Below are 26453 nucleotides of genomic sequence, written 5' to 3'. Positions count from 1 at the left end.
CCGTATCCTGGATATACTTATCAATAACCTCAGCAACCCCAGTACGGTCCGGTTAATCCTGGTTTTCCAGGAGGGTATAATATCCCGAATGCGATTCCTGTTCCAAGTTATCCTGGGTATCCTCCTCCTGGAGCTGGTCTTGTGACTCAGAGTTTTAGAGATCCTAACCGGCAATTTCCGTTCATTGCAACTTTGGATTTACCCGACTTGACGCGCCTAACGAACGATCCAATAAATTATCTTTCATTTTGGCCGCCAATGCCAAATAAGTTGCCCAGCGATATACCCAAGTTCGAAGGTAAGTCTGGAGAGGATCCATCAAATCACGTGATGACTTACCACCTCTGGTGTGCTTCGAATTCTATCTCGGATGATTCGATCCGCTTACGTCTTTTCCAGCGTACACTCATTGGTCTCGTGGCCAAGTGGTACATTGAGTTACCACGGGCCTCTTTTTACAATTTTAGCCAGTTAGCTACCTCGTTCTTAACTCACTTTCAGTTGCCGGTCAGATACGATAACGGCACGGAGTTATTAACTTCACTAAAACAATCGACGTCCACGTATATTTCTGATCACATTCATGAGTGGAGACGTCGAAGAAGGTTAGTGAAAGTTTTTATTCCGGACCAAATCTTAGCTGAATGGTTTGTCAAATCATTATTACCGAAGATTACTGAAGATGTAGCTAAGGCCGGAGTAGTTACTGAGGAGCAAGTCATTGCTCAAGCCCAGTATCTTAACTTAGTTTATACTCAGTCGGGTACGTTACACGAGAAGATCCCAGATCTTCCAAAATCAAATCAAATCACTGCTGCTCCTTCGGGATCTCATGCTGCTGATGGTATGATTGGTACGGTGAACACAAAGAGTAAGAAGAAATCTTCCAAGAATTCTACTACTCCTATAATCACCTTGCCCGATTCCCCGACAGGAGAGTCTTCTCCTGAACTTTCCGCCGATATTCACGCTGTAGAGTCATCTACGGCCAAATCAAAAAACGGTGGAAAGAAGAAAGGAAAGAAGAAGGCTAAAGCAAACAAGGCTCCGAAGGAGAAAACGGAAAAGTCGGAAACCAATGACGAAAAGCACAAACCTCGATATCCTTGTCTTATTTGTGAAGAAGATCATTTTACAAGAGATTGCCCGCATCGGGTCGAGGTTGCGAAAATAGTCAAAGGTTCTTCCACTCCTGCTGTGTTGAAAGATCCTTTTCCAAAGCAGGAGAGTAAGATGATAGGTTCTTCCTCGACTGCCAGTGAAGAACCCATTTTGATGATGTCTCATGTGAGGATTGCGACTCGATCGCAAGATTATGGTAGTAAGGCTCCTGTTGATGGTAAGGAAGCAGAATCTTCTCATTCTATTCCGTCAACCTCAACTCCTGGTCCCGATCCACTACAGATCGAAAAACCTAACCCGGACTTAGTAATCAAACCGCCCGCCAAGGGTGTACTTCGAAGGTCTGCTTTCTATCCACATGCGAGAGCGGCCCAGAATTACAACATTGTTGAGGACTTAGCTGTTTCACCCTTAGCAATGTCGGCTTTAGAAGTGTTGCAATCATGCCCAGCACAACGAAAATTACTTTTGTCGGCTATAGGAGCTGTTGATATTCAGGACCCGAACCTAATAATCTTCGATCTAGAAAATATTACACCGCATCTCCCTCATCAGATGGCTTTCCAGATTCCAGTGATAGTCAAAAATAGGCCTATTCATCGGACTGTGATTGATGAAGGAGCTTCTACGTGTATTATGTCAATTCAGTGTTGGAGATCGCTTGGTTCTCCTTCACTGAACCAATTCCCGACCATCCTTAAGGCCTTTGATGGCCGTGGGTTCCGTCCGTTTGGTATTCTACAGGAATTGCCTATAGGGGTAGAAGGTAAAACCGTTAGTCTGGATGTGGAAGTGGTTGATGCCCCTCAAGACTACAACCTTCTTTTGGGTCGAAGTTGGTCATATGCTATGATAGCGGTCGTGTCATCGGTCTTCAGAGTAATCAAGTTTCCACATAACGGTAAGATCGTGACGATTGATCAGCTGACATACTTTTCATCCGACCCAGCCTCTTCAGAGAGTATCCAGCATGTCGGTACGACGACAATCCCTTATAGGGATGTTGGCGTAGGTTTAGTTAAAGATTCTGGTTTACTAGGAACTTTTCCTTTCCCTCCAATCAACGCAGACCCTTCATTTGCATCAATTCATATGATTACATCAGAAAACATTATTTATGATGATCCTTGGATCGTCCCATCTGAATCTGAGATAGACTCATTCGGTGATGCTATGCCTTTGAGTCCATATGAAATTGCTTATGAAGCTATTGTGTCTTTTACCGACTCACTTTCAACCCAAATCGACCAAATGAATGTGGTCAGTGAAGAATCACTTTTCACACCAACCTTAGAACGGATAGCGTTTCCCGAAGTCGTGTCATCTGACGAACAACTTCACGAAATCCTAAGTGTAGATGATCTACCATGGGAAGATCTCCATCACAGATCTTCGTTTTTACCTAAGGATGATGCTTTTGAAAATGATTTTTCATCTATCTTTACCGCTGAATATGTCAAAGACGCTCAGAATCCAACGAAACATCCTGATTCAGAGTTGAATTTAGGGAATATTTCTCGTACTATTCCTGTTGACATTTCAGTGAAGCCCGGAATTGAGGAGAACATTCATATAGGTGCCTCGTGTACAGATGAGGAAATTCAAAGTTACAAGGCCCTATTCCAAGAATTCCGCGATCTGTTTGCCTGGTCTTACGAGGAAATGCCGGGAATCGACCCTGCCATTGTTGTTCATGAAATAAAGACCTACCCGGATGCTAAACCCGTCCGGCAACGGTTGCATCAGATTCACCCTCAGAAAGCGGCTGCGATTAAAGCAGAAGTCAAAAAGCTGTTGAAAGCAGGTTTCATTTATCCAATACCGTTAACGGATTGGGTATCGAATATTGTTCCGGTCAACAAGAAACAAGGAACAATAAGAATCTGTATCGATTATAGGGATATAAATCGAGCTTGTCCAAAAGACAACTATCCTACGCCTTATATCGATCAAATTATTGATGATTGTGCCGGAAGTGAGATGTTTTCCTTCATGGATGGTTTTTCGGGCTATAATCAAATCAATATTCTACCTGCCGACCAACCAAAAATGGCATTCATTTGTCCATGGGGAACGTTTGCTTATTGCAAATTACCTTTCGGGCTTAAGAATGCCGGAGCCACTTTTCAACGGGCGATGTCTTACGCATTTCATGACATCAAGCACATTGTGCAACCGTACCTCGATGATTTGCCTGCTCATTCTTTACATCGAGCTGATCACCTTGTCCACTTACGAGCAATCTTTATGAGGTGTAGGCATTATCGAATTCGGTTGAATCCCCACAAGTGTGTTTTCTATATAGAGACGGGTCGATTGCTGGGATTTGTTGTTTCCAAAGCCGGCATTCGCGTCGATCCCTCGAAGGTTGAAGCTATCATCAAATTACCTCCTCCTTCGAGTTTGCGCCAACTCCAAAGTTTGCAAGGGAAAGCGAACTTTTTACGCCGATTCATTCCAAACTACGCCGAGGTCACTAAAGGTTTTACACGGTTGTTGAAACAGAACGCTCAATTCTTTTGGGATGAGATTGCCCAACAATCTTTTGATGCACTTAAACACGCGTTGACCCATGCACCGTTGTTGCATCCTCCCAACTACAACCAAGACTACTTCTTATACCTCGCAGCTTCGCATTCCACCATTGGAATGGTGTTAGTTCAAGAAGATGAATTCGGAGCGGAACATGTGATATATTATCTTAGTAGGACATTAAATCCCACTGAGCTAAAATATTCGCATGTGGAGAAATTGGCCCTGGCAGCCGTTCAAGCTGTCCAGCGTTTTCGTCACTACATTCTTCTCCGTAAAACTATAGTCATTTCGGATTGCAACCCTATGATTTATATTTTGACAAAACAACTGCTAGGGGGAAAGTACTGTAAATGGATCGTTATCCTGCAAGAGTTCGACTTGGAGTTTGAGAAGTCCAAGTCTAAGAAATCCTTAGTTTTTGCGGAATTGATGTGTGATTTCCCGTGTGCTGACACAGAAACTGTGGCAGAGGAGTCCATTGCGAACAAATCTTTGTTTCTTATCAGTACTTTAGATCCGTGGTACGAGGATATAATCATCTATCTCCAAACCCAAACCTTTCGGCCTGAAGCTTCCAAGTCGGAACGTCGAAAAATTCGGTTTCAATCCCAGCAATACAAGATTATTGGAGATACACTTTATCGCCGAGGGGCAGACTTAGTTTTTCGACGTTGTTTAACTCACGAAGAGGCTGAGAGGGTTTTGAATGATTGTCACTCTGGAGCATGTGGCGGTCATATGTCTGGGTATGCCATAGCTCAGAAGGTGTTGCGTGCTGGCTACTTCTGGCCATCTATGTTTAAAGATTGTATCATCGCAGTCCGGAAGTGCCACAACTGTCAAGTGTTTGATCGCAAGATGCGCGCACCACCTGCTCCTCTCCACCCTATAATTGCCGTTGGTCCATTCGCCAAATGGGGTATCGATTTTATTTCTTGTAACCCTCACTCGGCCGGGGGGCATGCGTATATCATCCTCGCGGTTGATTATTTTACTAAATGGGCCGAGGCGATGCCTACATTCGACGCAAGCGGCAAAACAGCTGCAGTTTTCGTATTCAATCATATTATAACTAGGTTTGGTGTCCCACAAGCAATCATTACTGACCATGGGAGCCATTTTCGAAACATCATGATGACTGAGCTTACAAGCCAGCTTGGTTTGCGCCACGATAGTTCTACTCCTTATTATCCTCAAGCCAACGGTTTGGTTGAGTCTATCAACAAAGTTCTGGTTATCATGATCCGACGAACCATTGGTATTCATCGGTCAAATTGGCATAACATGTTATTTTCGGTGCTATGGGCATATCGAACCTCAGTGAAAACTTCAACAGGGTTCACTCCTTTCCAGCTAGTTTATGGCTTGGAAGCTGTGTTACCCATTGAATGCGAAATCCCATCACTTCAAATGGCTGTCGAATTACTTCCAGCTACTTCCGAAGAGGAGAAGAGTTTATTATACTTAGCTAAATTAGATGAGACTCGACGTGATGCTACATTGGCAATCGAGACTCACGCGAACCGAATGAAAGCTCAGTATGATAGAAATGTGACTCCTCGAAGTTTTTCGGAGGGAGACCTAGTGCTATTATATGATCAAGCTAACGATAAGCTAGGTGCTGGAAAATTCGTTCCTATGTGGCATGGACCCTACATTGTAAAGCGAAAGCTAGCAAAAGGGGCTTATGAGCTGGTAGATTTTGATGGGGACTCTTTGGGTAAACCCAGAAATGGACTTTACCTAAAGAGGTATTATGCTTAAATGGTGGGTATGGAGAATTTTTAGTTAGGTTAGGTTTTCTTTCTAGCTAGTATGTTTGTTAGTTTAGTCAGTGTGCTTAGCTTAGAGAGTGTGTTTTTCGTCGTTATTCTGGCTTATCTTGGTTTTACTCTTGATATTGCAGATGTCGAAGCCTCTCCAAACATACATCGGATTTGCTGATGGTGCTTGTCGTAGTACACGGAATATCTCTTCCGCAGCCTGGGTTATCTATTCGCCCCCTGACGAGTTAGTTTCTATGCATGGGGTAAGCCTCGGTCAAACAACGAACAACATTGCAGAATACAGTGCAGTGGTTGAATTATTATCCGAATCTATTTCATTTGGAATTCGACGTTTGATAGTGAGGTTAGATTCTGAACTTGTTGTATTACAGCTTAATAGAGTATATGCCATTAGAAATCCTGTGTTATTAAGGTTATTTTTGAGAGTGCGTCTCTTGGAACGTGAATTTGATTACAGCATATTCCAAGGTCTTTAAATACATTAGCAGATGCAATTGCTTCTCGAATGTTAGACAGACATTTACGATAATCATGCAAGTAAATTTAAAAGCATTTCATCACATATGTTAAACAAGATAAGCCGGTAATAGTGATATATATATAGATAGAAGTGTGTCAAAAAATATACATCGTCTTCGATCATAGGTTGAAAAACACCTTATGATCGGCAAAATGATAAGTACAAAAAGTCAAAAATGTCATATGTGTCTACAAAGTGACTAGCCAATCACTGGTGGTGCTCTCTATACGACACCACTGCACGGGCTACCTTACACAAGAACCTCCTAAACGGCCCAGGGACTGCGACTACATAGCGCTGAAGTCTGATAGGAATATCATCTATGGTAGTCTCAGGTATATCCACCGTCAGGCGCTCTAGATCCTGCTCCAACTCAGCTAGTGACTCTGTAGCCGCGTCCTGTGGAGCCAGTACCGGTGCAACTGGATGTCTCCTCTCAAAAGGCCGGAGGTTGGCTGGGCGCTGTGGACCAACATCTGCATTTTAAAAATTTTTACTGTCAGTTTTGAGACGATATATATAAAAAACAAAAAAATATATATATATAATTTGAAAACTTGTGGAAAATAAAGTACCTCTGTCATCCCATTGTTCTCCCTGTGGAAGAACCATGTCCAGATCACCTCGAAAATCTACTCCGGCATACGGAAAGTCCTGGATCGAAAAAACCTGGTCCTCTAACCAGTGAAAATAACTATCAGGGAATCGAACAACCGCCGCGCCCTCGTCAGGATGCCGAGCCATCACCGTAACCCATCGTATCAGCTTTGGCTCCCGAGGACCCAAGATTTCAACAGTGAGGTGCTGAGGGATCAGCATCAGAACTCTCTCTAAGGCAAAGCTCACAACTAGAGGCCCATATCCAAAGGTCTTCAGTTGTCCGTTCTTTACCCTAGTCAGTTGGCCCTTCATATTGGCCGACACAGCATCACACCAGTTGAAAATGGTGCCTTGGAAACAGTCAATCGCCATCCGCATTTGGGACCCGGTGGCAATATGTAAAGCGGCTACACCGCAAATTCTGGTAACCGTGAAAGCTATAACCTTGAGTTCACGCAGAGAGATGTGTTTGATTTCTACGCCTTTCGCATGGTGTGCATTGGGTATGCACCAATCTGCCCGGAGACTAGCAAGGGATTGGCCACCCGGCCTAGTCCCGGCTAGATTGAGTTGCTCACCCCTATTTGGCAAGCCAGTGAGAAAGTATATGTCAGAGGGCTCTATCTCGAGCTGGTGCCCTCCGATGTAAAAGCATTGCTCATGAATGTTCCATCTCTCAACCAGCCACTCCAAGAATCTCACCTGAGCCCTCATGCCAGGTATGGCCTAGTATTTATATAGTCCGCATGCTTTTAGGGCATCAATGGAAGGTTGATGATTAATTGCGGCTAAATCAACGTCCTCGTGCTCTCTTTCTCTCCAATCCAACATGGTGAGTGCCCTACACACCAAGAAATGAAGGTTAGAATTGATTTGGGAAAATTCAAATGGTTGTTTGTGGAGTTTGGGGTTTCAAATTCCGCCTTTCGCGAGGGACGCACCCCGCGTTCAGGACACAGAGCGTCGGGACGCAGCTGGCCTGAAGGTGGGCTGCGTACCCCGACCTTTTTCCTGTGTGGAAAAATTTCGGGGGACGCAGGGCACCCTTAGGGCACCTGCGTACCCCGCAGAGAGATTTTTGAAACCTAAAACCCCCCAAAAACCAAAACTAAAAGCTAAAACAAACTTTTAATTGGATGAAATTGAAGAGGGGGATGTTGTGAAATACCTGGAAGAGACGGCGTTCGATTCTAACAGTCGGATTCTCCGCAGCGACCACGGGAAGTTTCTTGCCAAAAGCCTTTTTTTCAACCTCAACAGTAAAATGGTAAAATGACATGGTAAAAAGTCTTTTTATAGGTTTTTTGGATGAGTGAATGCTAGGTTTGTTCATTTTTTACCATGGAAGGATACTTTTCAATGCATTTTTGCCTATCTTAAACAGGTATGAGTAATGTGTCGTTTTTGTGCAGGACAAAGGGATTTAGAGGGAAAATTGTCATTTTTCACGAACCAAAATATCAGAGTCATCTTTTAAGCTCTTTGCTGACTCCTAAAATATGAAAAGATTGCCGAGCGTTTCTTTTACACTCGTTAAAACGGAATTAAAAGACGGTCCCCTTATAACTCTTTTCTGACCGTAAAATCAGGAAAAGATTGCTGGGTTTTTGTCGTTTCAAACTCGATATGGAAATAAAACGACGTGTCCTTGATCGCTTTTTACTTTTCAGGTCAGTGGCACTAATTATGAAAGTACCCCTTGGTCGCAAGATCAAGCGGTTCCCCCAGGTATTATTTTATACTTTTTCGGGCTTGAGGGACACAAATCTACGAAAAAGTTCAACTTGGAGTCTTCTTAAGTTTTTCAGACTCTCTAAAATTGAAAAACGCCGAGTTACTCCTATACTGGGCTCGTTAAAATTTCACAGTAAAGGACCTATTCAATTACAAACAGGAACGAACCACTCCTTCCTAGGGTTCGAATCAAAACTAGGTTGGACTCATCCGAAGGATGAGCTTATAATCAAGCATATGTTATCCTCCTCAAGCTTGTTAAAAATAAAGAGGTACTTGCCAGAAATGGTGGGGGAAAAGAGAGAAGAATGAGCCTATTTGTTATCTTTTGTCTCAGAAGAAACTTTATTACCACTCTTGGACACGACACTTTTCATTCACCTGGGTTGGGAAATCCTTTACCTCACAGTTGATCAAACCACTTTGAAAGTCTTCAGCCGGGTTCCAGGGATTAACTTTGAGTTATTCATCACCAAGCCATCTGTCGTGTCGTTATGTGTTCAAGAGGTCTGCAAGCAAAACTTTCATCTGCAAAATACTTATCATCCATTTGACCATCCCTGAGTCAGTCCTTACAACAACATTTCTTCAACTTGAACAATGATTTCGTGTTGTGGGCTTGCCTACGACGGGTCACTTTCTATCGACATCAGCACATTATCTAGAGAGATGACTTAGAAATCGTCAGTACCTTGAAGTCTGCATGCATCAATGGCAGGTTTCTCGCCTTTGACGTCAGTTTACATCATTGACTTTCGATCGAAGGACTCCGTGAAATGTTCGACATCAACTCATTCATTCACATCTCATGGATTGTACTGGGTACTTTGAGAACCATTGACATTACTGGTGGTCTCTCTCACACTTGTTAACAGTTTACATCATCGACTGGTAATCAAGTGGTTTCTACCATGTTCGACATCAACTCATTTATTCGCATGGCTAGAATCGTACCAACTCGAGAAGTAGAAATGAAGACCCTGGATCTAGTTTCCACCATCCAGGCTGCGAGGAGTTTTGTATTCATTGTCTAAGTAGACTAATCATAAACAGATGGCTGCGCCCATACTGTGTCTACAAAAGTCTATGATTATGATGTACTACAAGATCATTCCTATATCAGAGTAGTTAGTCTGTTAGTTAAAGTTTTGGTCTGAGTATGGGAATGCCTACCTCAGTGATGATATAATATTATACATGTATTTTGTGTTGAAAATTGCAGGTTCTAACCAGGCTCTCCATGAGATAATCCTTGAAATGATAAAGTGCTTCACCCTTCCTAGATAACACAAAACCCTAATCTATTACAGGCTTCGCACTTTAGGGGGAAATCTGTTACACTAAAAAATGTCACCATTGCTATTTACAGTTAGTATGGCTCTATCAACAGTCATGCTATCCTCTTAGGCAAGTCTTATGCCTCTGCTCTCCATGTCAAACTCCAAAAAGAGAGAAAGTCTTTATAAATGTATTTATCTCTGGGTACGCAGGTTCTCTCAACCTTACCTGCGGGTACGCACCCAATGTTCACAAAAGCTGCGTCCTTGGACGCTCTGTATGTAAAGGGGCAGGTGCGTCCCCCTGTAAAGGTCAAAATGCGCAAGTTTCATCTTTAAAAAGTTACTTGTGGTCATTTCTAGAGCATTCTAGAAAGTTGTTCGACGTGTATTGAGCGCCTCCAGATGGTTCATGTACCCCTACCAAAGAGGAACTTATCCCATCAATAAGGGAGCTATCCCATCCAAAGAGGGGATTATCCCATTGATGGTGGACCTGATTAACTTCCTCTTGGGCACTATAAATACAGGTATTGGGCCAGAAGGAGGAGAGGCTGAAAGCTAAACATTTCTAAGGGTAGATGCTGCAGGAATTAGGACTCCCATTTAGAAGCTTGTGAGGAGAGATTGCCATCTTTTCTTGTTCTATTTGGAAGTGGGTGAGCTTTGTCAAAGTAAAGGAGAACTCTTGATGGACCCTGGGAGGGACTTGCACAACACCAAGGCTCAGGTTGTAATTGTTCCTTTTGTTACCTATTAATGCAAATGAGTCCATTCTTCTCAATAACTTGTTATTTATGAGTTGTTTCATGTACTCCTTGGTCTATATGTTAAATATGTTTTATTCTATGAGATTATCAAGTGCTATTTAATCGTTTGATTGTTAGTGGATGCAGGTTTCAAAGTGAAGGAGGAGCTCATCCGGATCAGCGGAGCTGGACTGCTACAACAGCGTGGGACTATAGGTAGGATCTAAACACTTGATTTCTTATATAGTAAATGCATGTTTAGAGAAGGATTGCTCTTGTTTGTCTTGTTTGTCACTAGAGAGTCTTAGGCTCCTAGGGAGGTTGATTTGTGTCCGCACTATCGACTCTTTCCGCCTGACATGGAGATTTCCATTGGACTCAACCACTGGATTATGAGAACACAGCCTTCCGCTGTCGCCAATGTCATCAAACAGGACACCTTCAGAGTACATGTTCACAGCTCAAAGATAAAAAGAAGAATATGAATCGTACGGCCAAATCCAAGAGATGGAATCCTTTTGAACCACCCCGTCTGCTGGACGATTTAGGCTTCTCGAGTTTGGAGGAGGAGGAATATGAGGCAGATGTGCAGGTTGATGAGGAAATTGAAGCTGATCTACAGAATGAGGAAAGTCGGAAGGACGCCCCCTTGGCTCACCGGGAGGCTCCCTCTAACCAGCATATTTCTTAGAAACGTACCCATCTCTCTTCGTCCTCAGACTCTGACAAGGATGATCAGTCATCAGGACAAAATAATCTACAACTTGTCATGACACAACCAAACTCCACTGGGTGGATAAAAGTGAGCAAGAAAAAAGGCAAAAAATGTCGATTTGCAGGAAACAACCCTTCAGGGTAGCCTTTTGATCAGTACTTTCCTTTGTATTCCTTTGCTTCTATGACCTGTCCCTTGTCTGTCTATTTGGAGCAAGGTTGATTCCCTATCACCTTCGGCTCCATTGCTTCTCTGCTAAGCCTGTTTCCAGGCTTGATTGTACTATATTTTCCATCACTTAATAGAATTAGTCTTTACTCACAAAAAAAAAGAAAAAGAAAGAAGCAGTAGAGTTTATTAGCAATAAGCTTTCTCAGTTGGAAGGCTATCGTCCATTGCCTTCTTTCCTAAAAGGAAAAAAAACCTTTGTCGCAAGGGAGTTGTTTTAGTAAATTTGATTGAGATCTCTGGTACCAACATGCTCAAACATGCAAGTAAAATAGATGTTGTTTCTTAAAAAGTATTTTACATTTTGTTCAGATTGAGATGTGCTAAAACAACCCACTATAAAAATGAGTCGTGAAAAGAAAATTCTGTTCAGTTTTTCCTTATGTTAAATAAATATTCATTGCTCAAGATGCAATAGAAAAAATAAAAAAATTATTGTCGCGACATAATTTTCTATAACATTTGTAGCATATTTTACATAAATTGCAAGTTAAAAGTTATTTTACCCCTTGTATTTGTTCTGAATCTGTTGAAAGGAGTTTCCCCTCAGTCTGCATCAATTTTGGTAATAATTTCTAAGTGCAAGAAAATGAGTTTCGTCCTTCCATTTGCATTGTATCTGTATTGTCCATTGCAAAAATTGAAAAAAAAAGGTTGATTTTTTTTAAATTCTTTCATGTTTAAAGAACTTAGGAAAATGCAATTTTTTTGTCCTATCACAATCTTCGTATTCTTCTTATTCTAGTAAGTCGATGGTATGTGAACGAAATTGGCAATATGAGGATGGGATTATGGAAATTGGGAATATTGGTAAGGAGGAGTGCCTCTCAGGTTAGAAACAAGGGAATATGTCCAAACATCGCCTGAAGGACTTACTCTGATGAGGCCTTTTTGCAGAAAACAACCCTGTATGACTTTCATGTTCAAAATGGGGTAAAAATGGTACCTTTTGCAAGGTGGAGTATGTTCCTCCAGTATAACGACTCCATAATGGACTCCATTTTAACTGTAGGACTAATGGAAGCCTCTTTGATGTGTCTCATATCTGTAGATTAAGCCTAAAGTGAAAATATTGCATTCCTTTCCTTGAATAGCTCGTGGTTGCATATGTGGCTGGGCTTTCTCCTGGAATTAGAACTCTCTCTGTTTCACCAATGAGAAAGGAGGATCCATTGATAATTCCATCATTACAAAAGTGAAGGTTGACCATATTTATATAGTGGTGAATGCAGGCTCCAGGGAGAAGGTTCTGCCACATAATGATCCCCATATGAAGGCTTTTAAGGCTCATGGACGTGATGTTGACTGGTAGATACATGATGATCAATCTATTTTACCTCTCGAGATAATTTATAATGCCCTAGAAGGTGACAATCCTATAGCACTGATTTCAGGAGTATGGTAAAGAGTCATGTTTGGGTTAATGGGAAGATTTTATGGAGGTACTGACCATCCTACTTTCCACACAAGACTTTTAATGTTGTACATGATTATTGAGGAGCTTATAATAAAAATAAATTTGTAATCCATTGTAAAAGACATACACAATGATCCTCTTGTTTCCCCACCACTTCAGAAACTGTCCAAAGAAGATTTGAGTAAATTGTACTTCAATAGTTTTTGAATGATTGATATCAATGGATCGCCATGTTATATTACCAGAATAGTGCAAGCGAAAGATATGTTTGTTATACCATTCAGCTGAGTCAATAATTTTGGTATTTAATGTGGAATTGGAACTTCTAAATGGTAAATGAATTAAAATTCATAAAGGTGTGTGGATAAGTTTAGATTCCAAGTTTGTTATTTGTGCAAAATTGAAACGAAACTAAAGTTTGAACCATTTAGCATGGCCTCGGTAGAAAATAGTTTAGTTTGATCCTAAAACCAAAGTATAGTTTTAGGATTGTAGGGTTTAGAAAGGTGATATTTGCCAAATGTTAATATTTTCACATGTTCCATCAAGAGTCAAGAGACTTCATCCATAAGAAATGCATTCTAGTTTGTAGAATTTCACTAAACTTATGGCATTAGTTGCACAAAGTAAGCAAGCTCTAGACGAGTAAATTAGAAGCATCACTTAAACAATTTGCTAGGTGGGAGTGATAAAAAAAGTTTCAAATAAAATCTATCGTGAATATCAAAAGTGGAATTTCAAAATTTTGTTATAAGGTTGGGTGTGATGAGAAATGTTTCACATAAAATCTCCATGAATTTTCTAGTGTGGGAAGAATAGAAGGAAAGAGAAATATTTGGGAAAAGGAACAAATAAGAGGGTACGAGTTTTAGGGTTAGGCAAAAAAATGAACTTGGCATATTTCATGAGATGCACATGGTAGGTGTTTTTGGTATGAAATAAGCTAATAGGTGTAATTTTGGATACACATAACCTTTTAAAAGACCAAAATGATTGTATCAAAATTTCAATATACGAATTTGAAGCTAGTATCTGAAAGAAAATATCTAATGTAGTGACAATTGGAAGTATGGAAGTGGTGGATTAGATAGGTACAATAAAAGTCTAGAATTTGGAAGAACACAATTTTGAATGAAACTTTAATCAAAGAGATAACGGTGTACACCATGAAGTCCAGAGGTGAATTATGGTGTAAGATGTAGACCACCTCTTACAATGAATTCGGATCTAGAAATGTGGATATGCATTGGATATTGAACCAATTAAACCACATATTTATTAGTATAAATATGATCCACGTATGGCAACAATTCTTATAAACGACATGAAGAATACCAACTCTACAATGGGCTAGTGCATCGTACATGTAATAGTGGTCAGTGAATTGTAAACTAGAATTTGGTCTTTGATCTGTAATATATTTTCAAGTATAGTATGAGTATTGTTATATTAGTTGTAATTCTCTCTCTCTCTCTCTCTTACAGATCCATTGGTATAGTATGTCACTTTGGTATTGACTATAGATCTCAGGTGGAAAACAATGGTATATGTTCAAGCATCGCCTGAAGGTCTTACTCTGATGAGGCCTCCTTGTAGAAAAAAACCCTGTATGACTTTCATGTTCAAAATGGGGGTAAAAGGGTACCTTTTGGAGGGTGGAGTATGGCCATCCAGTATAACGACTCCATAATGGACTCCACTGTTAACTATAGGACTAAAGGAAGCCTATTTGATCTATCTCATATGTGTGGATTAAGCCTAAAGGGAAACTATTGCATTCGTTTCTTTGAAAATATCATAGTTATGGATGTATTTGCTCTTTCTCCTGGAACTTGAATTCTCACTCTTTTCACCAATGAGAAAGGATGAAGCATTGATGATTTCATCATTACTAAAATCAAGGATGCCCATATTTATATAGTGGTGAATGCAGGCTCCAGGGATAAGGATTTGGAACATATTGAGCCCCATATGAAGGATTTTAAGTCTCATGGAGGTGACATTGATTGGTAGATACATAACGATCGATCTCTTTTAGCTCTCCAAATAATTTAAAATGCCCCAAAAGGTGAAAATCATGTAGAAATTATTTGAGGAGTATGAGAAAGAGTCTTATTTTGGTTAATGGGAATATTTTACAGAGGTATTGGCCATCCTACTTTGCATTCACTACAACAAAACCAGCGATTAGCGTCCCTTTTTACTTCTTTTTTTGCATCTAGAGCCCATTTTTGGTGCTATTTGCATCCATTTATCAAATATATTGCAAAACTTGACACAAAATTTGCATCAAGTTTTGCACCAAATCTTACACCAAGTTTAGCACCAGGTATTGCAATAGGTTTTGCACCACGTTTTGCACCAAATTTTATGCCAAGTTTTGTGTCATCCTTTGCACCAGGTTTTGTTCGAGGTTTTGCATCAATTTTGGCATCTATTTTTGTTTGACATACTTTTGCATCCTCATTTGCATCCACTTTTTGCACCTACACTTGCATCAACTTTTGCATCGACTTTTGCATCCTTTTTTGCATCCTTTTTTAAATCATTTTTTGCATCCATTTTTTCATCCATTTGTGCATCACTTTTGTGCCACGTTTTACATCGAGTTTTGTGTCTAGTTTTGCATATAATTTTGCATCTACTTTTGTTGCATCCACTTTTCCATCTTGTTTGGCATCCATATTTACATCCTCTTTTGCATCTATTATTGTACCCACTATTGCATCTAATATTTTTGTGCCACAATTGGCACCTCCTTTTGCACCCACTTTTGATTATAATTTTTAATCCACGTTTGCATCCTCATTTGCATCTAGGTTTTCATCAACTACTACATCTATTTTTGCATCCCTTTTTGTATCCAATTTTGGACCAGGATTTGCATCGGGTTTTGTGTCTCGTTTTGCATCTACTTTTGCATCGACTTCTATTGCATCCAATTTTGCATACAATTTTGCATCCACTGTTACACCCATTTTAAATTTCACTTTTTGCATCCCTTTTTACATCTTCATTTGCATCATACTTTGATTCTTTTTTTCATCTATCATTACATCCACTTTTGTTATACCATAATTTGCACCATGTTTTTCACTCACTATTGTATCCACGTTTGCTTCCAATTTTGCATCCATGTTCACATCCTCTTTTGCATCAAATATTGCATCTATTTTTGCATCCACTTTTGTGTCAGGTTTATGCATTGGGTTTTGCATCTCGTTTTGTATCTACTTTTGCATCTACTTCCATTGTATCCATTTTTTTCATCCAATTTTGTTTTGCCTGTTGCATCAATGTTTGCTTCCACTTTTACATCCATTTTTGCATCTTATTTTGCATATTTTTTGTCTATTGTTACATCGACTTTTGTTGCACCATATCTTGCGCCTACCATTGCAACCACATTTGCTTCCACGTTTGCATCCACATTTGCATCCTCTTTTGTGTTCAAGTTTGCATCAGATATTGTGTATGTTTTTGCATCCCCTATTGTATCCACTTTTGTTTCATTCATTTTTGCATCTACTTTTGTGTCCGTTGTTGCATCCACATTTGTTTCACCACAATTTGTGCCAAGTTTTACACCTACCATTGGACCCATGTTTGCTTCCACTTTTGCCTTCATGTTTGCATCCAAGTTTGCATTGACAACTGCATCTACTTTTGCATCCACTTTTGTGTTAGGTTTTTCATGTTGTTGTCCATCTACTTATGTTGTATCCACTTTTCATCCAATTTTACTTCTATTGTTGCCACCATTTCTATGTTCTCTTTTGCATCCCTTTTCCAACACTCATCATATTTTCTGCATTGATGATATTCCTTATGGCATTGACAATTATGAACAATTGATGACAATGTCAATAATATTGACAATGATGAAAATGAAGATGATGACGATGACATGAATTGTGATTATGATGATAAAGACGATAGTGGTTACAATGACATTAATGATGATGATGGCAATGATTATGACGATGGCGACGCTAATGACCTTAGCGAATCTTCCCAATTTTAGATGTTGTCATTGTCATAATCATAAGCATTATCTTTGGTGTCATCATCATCATTTTCATCTAGGTCATCATCAAAAACAATAATGGCACGAATGATGATGATGATTACAACAATGTTGATAGAAATTACATTAATGATGATGATGGGGATGATAAAAATGACAATGACGATGATAATGGTGGTGATGATGATGATCATCGATCATCTCTCAAAAATAGAGTTGTTATTTCTCTTACGTATATCAATGTGTCCTAAACAGCCCTTTTCTAGCACTGATCACATTTTTTGGGTTGATGATATTTCTTGCAACGTCTATAATTATAAACAATTGCAAACAATGTCCATAATGATGATGATGATGGAGCTGATGATGATGGCATGAATGGTGATTATGATGATAATGTAATGATGGCAATAACGATGACAAGGATGATGGTGATGATGATGACAATGATTATGATAATGAGAATGAACAATTACTAGTTTCACTACCATCTTCTGGATACATATTACTATCATACTTTTTAATTTTTCTGTCTCTCTTGAGGTATCTTACTATAATGGTGTTGTCAACACTAGAAAGATATCTTGTTGTAATGGTGGTTCTAATGTTAGCACTAGCAAAGTTTTTGTTAAATTTTGGTTAAAAAAAATCGATTTATGCAATTATTTTGACAATCTATGTAAAAAAGTAAATAACATCCAATTATTTCGACTGTAGTCCCATTGATTATCATGAATTCACCAATCTGAAGACCATCTTCTACATACATATTATTATTAAACTTTTTGCATTATATCCCTCTTATATCTCGTTGTAATGGCAGTATTAGCACTAAAAAAATATCTTGTTGTAATGGTGATGTTAGTATTAGCACTAAAAAAATCACTAAATTTTGGTAAAAAAAAAAGTTTATCATTTATTTATTTTTAATTTGGGAAATTTTTGTTTTTATTTTTTTTGTTTTTAATTCTATTTTTATGCAGTAATATTATTTTTGGTTGAATTTTGGTAGTAACTAGTTTTTGGTCGAATCATATGTATTAACCATGTTCTTTATGCTACAAGTCTAATTGTTGGGACAAAATTGCTCTTTCAAATAAGTTGCAAAAGCTATTTTACATCCATTGTTGCACCCATGTTTACACCCACTTTTACATCCCTTTTTGCATCCTATTTTTCATCTTCATTTGCTTCTTTTTTTGCATCTATCATTACATCTACTTTTGTTGTGACAAAATTTGTTCCATGTTTTGCACATACTGTTGTACCCACATTTGCTTCCAATTTTGCATCCATCTTCACATCCTCTTTTTCATAAAATATTTCATCTATTTTTGCATCCACTTTTGTGTTGGGTTTTGCATCTCATTTTGTATCTTCTTTTGCATGTACTTCCATTTCATCCATATTTTGCATCCAATTTTGTTTCTCATGTTGCACCCGTGTTTGCATCCACTTTTACATCCCTTATAGCATCTTGTCTTGCATCTAAGTTTGCATATTTTTTTGTGTCTATTATTACATCCACCTTTTTTGTGCTATTATTTGTGCCATATCTTATGCCTATCATTGCAACCCACATTTTCTTCCACTATTGAATCCTCTTTTGTGTCCAAGTTTGCATCAAATATTGTTTATGTTTTTTGCATCCCATTTCGAATTTACTTTTACATCCACTTTTGATTTGTCTAGTTTTGCAACTAATTTTGTGTTCACTATTGCACCCATGTTTGGCCCATGTTTACATCCCTTTTTTCATCCAAGTTTTCCTCCTTTTTGCATTCAAGTTTGTGTCCCTTTTTTTTTACATTCATTGGAGTATCCACATTTGTTTCACCACAATTCATGCTAAGTTTTATGCCTACTATTGTGCCCATGTTTTCTTCCACTTTTTCATCCATGTTTGAGTCCTATTTTGTGTTCAAGTTTGTATGAACTATTGCATCTACTTTTTCATCCACTTTTGTTCAATTTTTCTGTCTTGTTCTGCATCCACTTATGTTGTGTCCACTCTTCATCCAAATTTACGTCTATTTTTACCCCCATTTTTTTGTTTACTTTTGCATCCATTTTCCAACACACATCATATCTTTTGCATTGATTATATTTCTTATGACATTGAAAATTATGAACAACTGATGAAAATGTCAATAATTATAATGATGATGATAATGAAGATGATGACGATGACATGAATTGCGATTGTTATGATAATGACAATGATGATAAAGACGATGGGAGTTACAATGACAATGATGATGATGCTAATGACCTTGGCCATTCCTCCCAATTTTTAAATGTTATCATGGTAAAAATCATAATAATTATCTTTGGCGTCATCTTCCAAGTCATCATCATCTAATCATCATTATCATTATTTTCATCTTGGTCATAATCAAGAACAATAATGGCATGAATGATGATTATGATGTTCATGATGAAGATGACAAAAATTATGATAAAACTTATATTAGTTATGATGATGGGGATGATGAAAATTATAATGACGATGATAATGGTAGTGATGTTGATGATCATCAATCATTTCTAAAAAATAAAGTGGTTATTTTTCTTTCATATATCATGTGTCCTAAGGTTGGTGATATTTCTTATGATACCTATAATTATGAACAATTGACGACAATATACAAAATCATGATGATAATGATGATCATGAAGAAGACATGAATGGTGATTATGATGATAATGAAATGATGACAATAATGATCACATTGATGGTGGTGATGATGGCAATAATGAAGATGATGACCCTCCCTCTAAACTAGCGAGGTACTCATAATGAGACAAAAAAGTACTCTCAAGTTGAAATATTCATATAAGAAGGGATCTAGATTGATAAGCATCAATGATGATTTACATCATCATAGCCAAAATTTTCAAAATAGTAAGGCCTTGACTAACAAGTTTATCTCTCCATTAGATCAGAGCACAATGTCGGGAGGTATAAATTTGGACACCACTGCCTTTCAAGGCACTTACCCCACCAAGATGTTTACCAAGTATGTCCTCACATGATCATTTCCTAATCCACTATCATAATATTTGACACCAGAAAATGTCAATCCTCATGACTATTCTTATCTTGGATTAATGTACTTGACTTATGGCGATTAGTCCTAGTCAATGTCCAAATTCTCAAAGAATATTGGTCCCAGATGTTTATCCAATCCACCATTATCCCTACTAGTGCCTTTACTAGGCTTACGATTGTTAATCCTAGCCATAGTACATGACATATGGATAACATGGTGTCTACCCTCACTCCCTCTCAACCAGGGAGGAAACATCCACAAGCATAAGATTTTCTCAAGAATACCCATCATTTTCGTAGAGAATAACATCATTAATGTGTTTTCATCGCATGACTACTTTATGATTAAGCATTCATAGATTTGGCAAAATATTTCCCCTTTTGTATTTGTGATGAAATACAATAAAAAAGTGAAAGCCAAAATCATTAAACATACACTATATTGATTTATCTAAGTCTAAACTCTAAGGTTGAAGTGAAAATTCATGTAAATCTTATATCTATGAGTTGTGCCAAGCTTATGAAAACCTTATTCCCTAAGTCCTATATATAAGAAAATGAAAAAGAAAGAAAAATAAGGGCCAATAAATGGTAACTCATGTATTCACTCCCTCTTTGGAAAATATATGAATATATACACTCCTAGTCACACTTGATCACATGTATGTGATGGTTAAATCATGAATTCTTCTTTTCTCTTTGAATTTTCACTTCATCATTTAAGCACCTAATTGAGGATCTAAGGAATGTTTGTTTCCTAAGGCTTTCATGTCTACTCTTGGTTTACTTATGTCACACTACTGTCAATTTATGTGACAGAGTGAAATACATAAGTTTGTGGAGTTATTATAGAGGTGTATTGAGTTCGTAACCACACACACATGTATTACATCTCATTGATCCACATGTGTGGGTTGGAGACTCATTTCTTGACAACTTTAATGGAGACTACTTTGTGGCTTTAATGGTATAGCTTACAAAATATCTTGTTAAACATTTTGATTCATTCTTTCTTTTCCTCAAGACACTTATAATATTGAAGTCACTCCCAACAATCCATGGAGATGGGGAGTATAAATTACTTGTGCTAGAAATAGAATTGAGAAATAGAGGTTTTTCATTTGCGATATTGGAGTCATAGACATTGGATACATGGTAGTAGTCCTCAATGTCAATTAACTAAAATTGTATTGTCATAATGCGAAAAGAGGTAAACATATTGGTAACCTTGATGTCTTAATCATTTCAAATAATAACCATTCCACCCAAGTATCTCTATGCATCAATCACTACTACTTGGAAATTCCTCCCCCATTTTCTAATTATATGAGGTTGAACCTCACTTAATATTTTTGCTTCTTATATCAACATTATTTATGGGTGCTTTGCATACCATTTTTCTTTTAGGAGTTTGTTTTCACTTACTATTGACGCCCCTCATGTTCCAAGACTATTTTCATCAAAAATTTACATAGAAAGAAAGTATAAAGTGACTAAAAAGAAACATGTCTCAAGATTTAAGTGCTTGGACAATTCCACTTCATGACTCCTATATTTCCTTAACCTGGGACCAAATGGTGAACTTGATGGCCTTAAGGGAAATTGATCAATGAAAATCTAAAAAAGAGGTGATTTTTGACTTTATCACATACAATTTAATATACTAAAAAAAATATCCATAACAATTTCATCAATCAATGAATCATTAAAAAAAATATCCAAAACAATTTCATCAAGCAAAGAATCATTGCATTATAAAATACAATCTATAAACATTTTGGGAAAGTTTTGCTAAAACATGCTTAAAAATCAACATATTTAATATTAATATTTAACAATAATATGGACAATAACACATTTTGATAAATTAAATAACATATTATCAAGCCGAAAAAATGTCACTAACTGAAAACTACAAAGCATGCAACTAATGGAAGTGACCACTCAAGGCCACCACAAGACAATTAATCTATTAAGACCAAGATTAATGGGGACAAAGATCTATAAAGGACAAAGGACAACCTATTTTAACTTTATTGTTTTATTAGCCTGGTTCAAGATGAACATTTCAAGATATCATGAAGAACATAATTAGTTTTATTGCATTAATAAAACCCAAGCACATTCTATAACTTAGCAAGAAAGAGATGTATAACACCCATCTCAGCAACACAACACATGACATTAAGTTACTTTACTATATATAATTTAAACTCCTATCATAAAATCACAAATTTAGCATGAATGGAATGTTTAAAATCCATTTTTATAAAAACAAAATATAATTTTTCTTATAGAAAAATATACCAAAAACTAAATATATTTTTCTAGAAAAAAAAAAATACTAAAACTAAATATATATATTTAAAAAAAAACTAAAACATAAGCAAACTAGAATTTGAATTTGACATTCTTGGTCACTTTCGGAAACATATGGTGGAATGTAATCTCTTTATCCTCATCTTTAGCTTTTTCCTAAAAAATAAAAGCATACAAAAGTGGGAAAGAGCCATAAAGCATGGGGAAGCTTTTTCCTAAGCACAAAAGCATCTAAAAAGTGGAAAATTCCTTTTTTATATGAGGAAACATTATTCACCCAAAAGATTTTTCCCAAATTGAACTAATGAGGAATTTTGGAAATCTTAATAGCCTCCACTTTCCTATATATTAGAGGCTTGGCCATTGAAAAAATGATGGGAATTTTGTATTGTCACGCTCTTGAGATCTGTCTTGAGAGGGAGAGTTTTGGAGCTATGAGTTGGGGGAGGTGATGTTGCAACTATATCTGATTGTTGTAAATTTCCTCCAACTCCTTTATTCATATAGATCAGTTGTTCTTCCTTCCATATGTTTCTATTCATTCTTTACTTCTTCTATTTAACTAATGTATGCATGGCCTTTTGGTTTATATTTATTTATTCAATAATATTTATATGTTTTTTATAGTTTTGATTATTAAGATATTATGTTGTGAAGGTTGCTTTATTCTCTCTCTTATGTGTAGGACCAAGCTTTGGAGCTATCTAGGAGCACTTCTTGGCTATACAAAAAACTCCAAGAAGACTTGCATGCGAGGACTCACAAGAATTCATTCTCTTTTTCTTAATCTATACTCTACATCTTGATCTACTAAGAATCCTAAGCCTTAGAACAACCTTTCTCTTAATTGGTTTGTCCTAGGTTTCTGAGATAAACTGAGAGGGTTTTGTTTTCATCTAACCATGCATTAAATCCTACAGCAAAATGATATTTAGAAAATTTAATATATTTCACTATGTAAATGAAATTAGTAAAATGAACCCATAGAGGTGGTCATAAATGGAAATAAAAGTAAAACTCTAAACAAGAAGCCAAAAGTGGATTTAACCATGGATGAAAAATTGGGAGTAGAATTGGATGTTAAACTAGCCATCAAAACAATATGCAAAAAATGACACAAAAAGGTTTTTAAAGTAAAATTAAAAAAGGGTGCAACACTAGACACAAAGAAGGGAACAAAATAGGGCATATGAAAGGATACCGAATTGGGTGCAAACAAGGATGCAAAAATGGACACCAAAATGAGGATGCAAAGAATGGTGTAAAATTAGGATGCAAAAAGGATGTAAGAAAAGACACAAAACAAGATGCAAAATGGGACTAAAAAATGGTGAAACCAAGGATGTCAAAGATGATGCATAACTAGATGAAAATTCCAACTAAAATCTAGGTGCAAAATGAGATGCAAATGTGGACACAAAATGTGGCAGAAAAAAGGATGCAAATTTGGAAGCCAAAAAGGATGAAAAACTAGATACCAAAAAGGATGCAAATTTGGACATAAAAAATGGTGCAAAAATGGGCACAAAAATGGCTCAATTTTGGATGCCAATTGAGATGCAATATTGGATGTAAAATGATGCAACAAATCATTCGAAACTTGGTGCAAAAACAAATGCAATAGTAGACGAAAAAATGGCTCAAAAGTGAACGTAACAATAGACACAAAATGGGATGCAAAGGTGGATGCAATATATGGTTCAACATAGGATGCAAATTTAGATGCTCAAAAGGATGAAAAATTGGATGCAAGAAATGGTGTTAAAAATGATGCTAAATTGGATGCAACAAATGATGCAAAATTAAATGCAAAATATGGTGCAAAATAGGATGCAAAAAAGGGAGATAAATGAAATGCAAAAGTGGATGCAAAAAATGGTGCAAAAATGCATGCGAAATTTGGCAGTAAATCAGATTCAACATATGGTGCAAAATTGGATGGAAAAAATGGTGTAAAAAAAGGCACAAAAATTGGCACAAAAATAAATGTAAAAATAAGTACAAAATTAGAAGCAAAAGATGGCATAAGACCAGATGCAAAAATTGGCACAAATTGGATGTAAAAAAAGGTGCTAAATAAGATATCAAAGATGGTGTAAAAATCGATGCAAATTATGACACAAAAATAGAAGCAAAGAATTCCACAAAAGAGGAAGCAAAAAATGATGCAAAAATAGATGCAAAAAAAGGCACAAAACTAGAAGCAAAACCTGTTGTAAAACCAAATGAAAATATTGGTGCAAAATATGATGCAGAAAATGATGGAAAATTTGGCATAAAAAAGATGCAAAATTTGGTGCAAAAAGGGACGCTTTAAAAATTGTACAATAGAGCCAGATTTAGCGCCAGGTTGCTCATCCCAATTGAGAAAAAAAATGCACTAGAATCTGGTGCTAAATCTGGCGCAAATTGCCTGTTTTGTTGTAGTGATTCAAGACTTGTAATATTGTTGTATGTGAATATTGAGTAGCTTATAATCAAAGTATATTTATAAGCCATTGCAAAAGATGTACATAATGGTCCTCTTGCTTCCCCAATTCTTCATAAATTGGATAAAGAATATTTGAGAAAATTATAATTCATTAGTTTTCAAATGATTGATATCAATGGATCTGTGTGCTATATTACCAAAAGAGGGTAAGAAAAAGATATATCTGTTATACCATTTATCTGAGTCAATCATTTTATTGTTCAATATGGAATTGGAACTTCTGAACAGTAAATGAATTAAACTTCATAAGGGTGTGTTGAAATGTTTATAGTCCAAGTGTGTTATTTGTGAAAAACTGAAACGAGATTGAAGTTTGAACCATCTAGCATGGCCTCAGCTCAAAATAGTTTAGTTTGATCCTAAAACCAAACTATAGTTTTAGGATTGTAGGTTTTAGAAAGGTGAAATTTGCCAAATATTAATATTTCAACATGTGCCATCAAGAGTCAAGAGACTTCATCCATAATAAATGCATTCTAGTTTGTCTAAGTTCACTAAACTTATGGCATTAGCTCTACAAAGCAAGAAAGCTCTAAACGTCTAAAATAGAAGAATCATTTAAAAAAATTGATAGGTGGGCAATGATAAAAAGGGTTTCAAATACAATCTACCGTGAATATTAAAAGTGGAATTTCAAAGGTTTGTTAGAATGTTGGGTGTGATGAGAAATGTTTCACATAAAATCTCCAATAATTTTCTAGAGTGGGAAGAACAGAAGGAAAGACAAAGCTTTGGAAAAGGGAACAAATAAGAGGTTATGGATCTCAGGGTCAGGTAAAAGTTACACTTGGTATGTTTCACGAGATGCACATGGTAGGAGTAGTTGGATTGAAATAAGATAATAGGCATAATTTTGGCTAAACATAAGCTTTCCAAAGACCAAAAGGATTGTATCAAAATTCCAATCGACAAACTTGAAGCTAGTATCCGTAAGAAAATATCTGATGTAGTGAAAATTGGAAGTAAGGAAGGGGTAGATTACATAGCTACAAAAATGGTGTGGAATTTTGAGAACACAAGTTTGAATGAAAATTTGATCATAGAGTTAATGGTGTACACCATCAAGTCCATAGGTGAGTTATGGTGTAATAGGGAAAGCCACCATAGCCACCTCTTACAATGAATTGGGATCTAGAGAAGTGGATATGCATTGGATATTTAACCAATTAAGCCCCAAATTGATTAGTATAGGTATGATCCACGCATGAAAAAAATATTATAAACTACATAAAGAATGGAAGCTCTACAATGGGCTAGTGCATCGTACATGTAATAGTGGTAAATGAATTGTAAACTAGAAGTTGGTCCATGATCTGTAATATCTTTTCAAATATAATATGAGTATTGTTATGTTAATTGTAATTTTCACTATATATATAAAAATGATCCAATTTATAGATTTCACAACATTGGTATAGTATGTCACTTTGGTACTGACTATAGATCTCAAGTGGAAAGCAAGGGCAGATGTTCAAGCAACACCCAAAGGTCTTACTCTGATGAGTCCTTCTTGCAAAAAACAACCCTCTATGACTTTCATGTTCAAAATGGGGGCAAAAGAGTACCTTTTGGAGGGTGGAGTATACCCATCCAGTATAAGGACTTCATAATGGACTCCACTATTAATTGTAGGACTAACGGAAGTGTATTTGATGTGTCTCATATGTGTGGATTAAGCCTAAAGGGAAAATATTATGTTCCTTTCCTTGAAAAGCTTGTGGTTGCAGATGTAGCTAGGATTTCTCCTAGAACTGGAACTCTCACTATCTTCACCAATGACAAAGGAGGAGACATTGATGATTCCATTTGGTGGGCTCCAGTATTGTAGCAATAATGCTACAACTCCTGGAGCTTCCTATCTCTAATTTTATCAACCCGGT

General features: G+C 37.2%; 2 pseudogenes; both read left to right on the top strand.

The window, feature by feature from the left end:
* Positions 1–12044: 12044 nt before the first annotated feature.
* On the top strand, positions 12045–12972 carry LOC149141086 (aminomethyltransferase, mitochondrial pseudogene; annotated as a pseudogene).
* Positions 12973–14346: 1374 nt separating this feature from the next.
* Positions 14347–24723, top strand: LOC149141085 (aminomethyltransferase, mitochondrial pseudogene; annotated as a pseudogene).
* The last annotated feature ends 1730 nt before the right edge of the window (positions 24724–26453 follow it).

This window comes from Pinus tabuliformis, chromosome X (assembly GCF_031772625.1).
Source record: "Pinus tabuliformis cultivar Carrire ecotype Pingquan chromosome X, CPIR1, whole genome shotgun sequence".
In the NCBI taxonomy this organism is placed as follows: Eukaryota; Viridiplantae; Streptophyta; class Pinopsida; order Pinales; family Pinaceae; genus Pinus; species Pinus tabuliformis.
The sequence above is the reverse complement of the archived record's forward strand: the minus strand, read 5'-3'. Positions and strand labels throughout refer to the sequence as shown.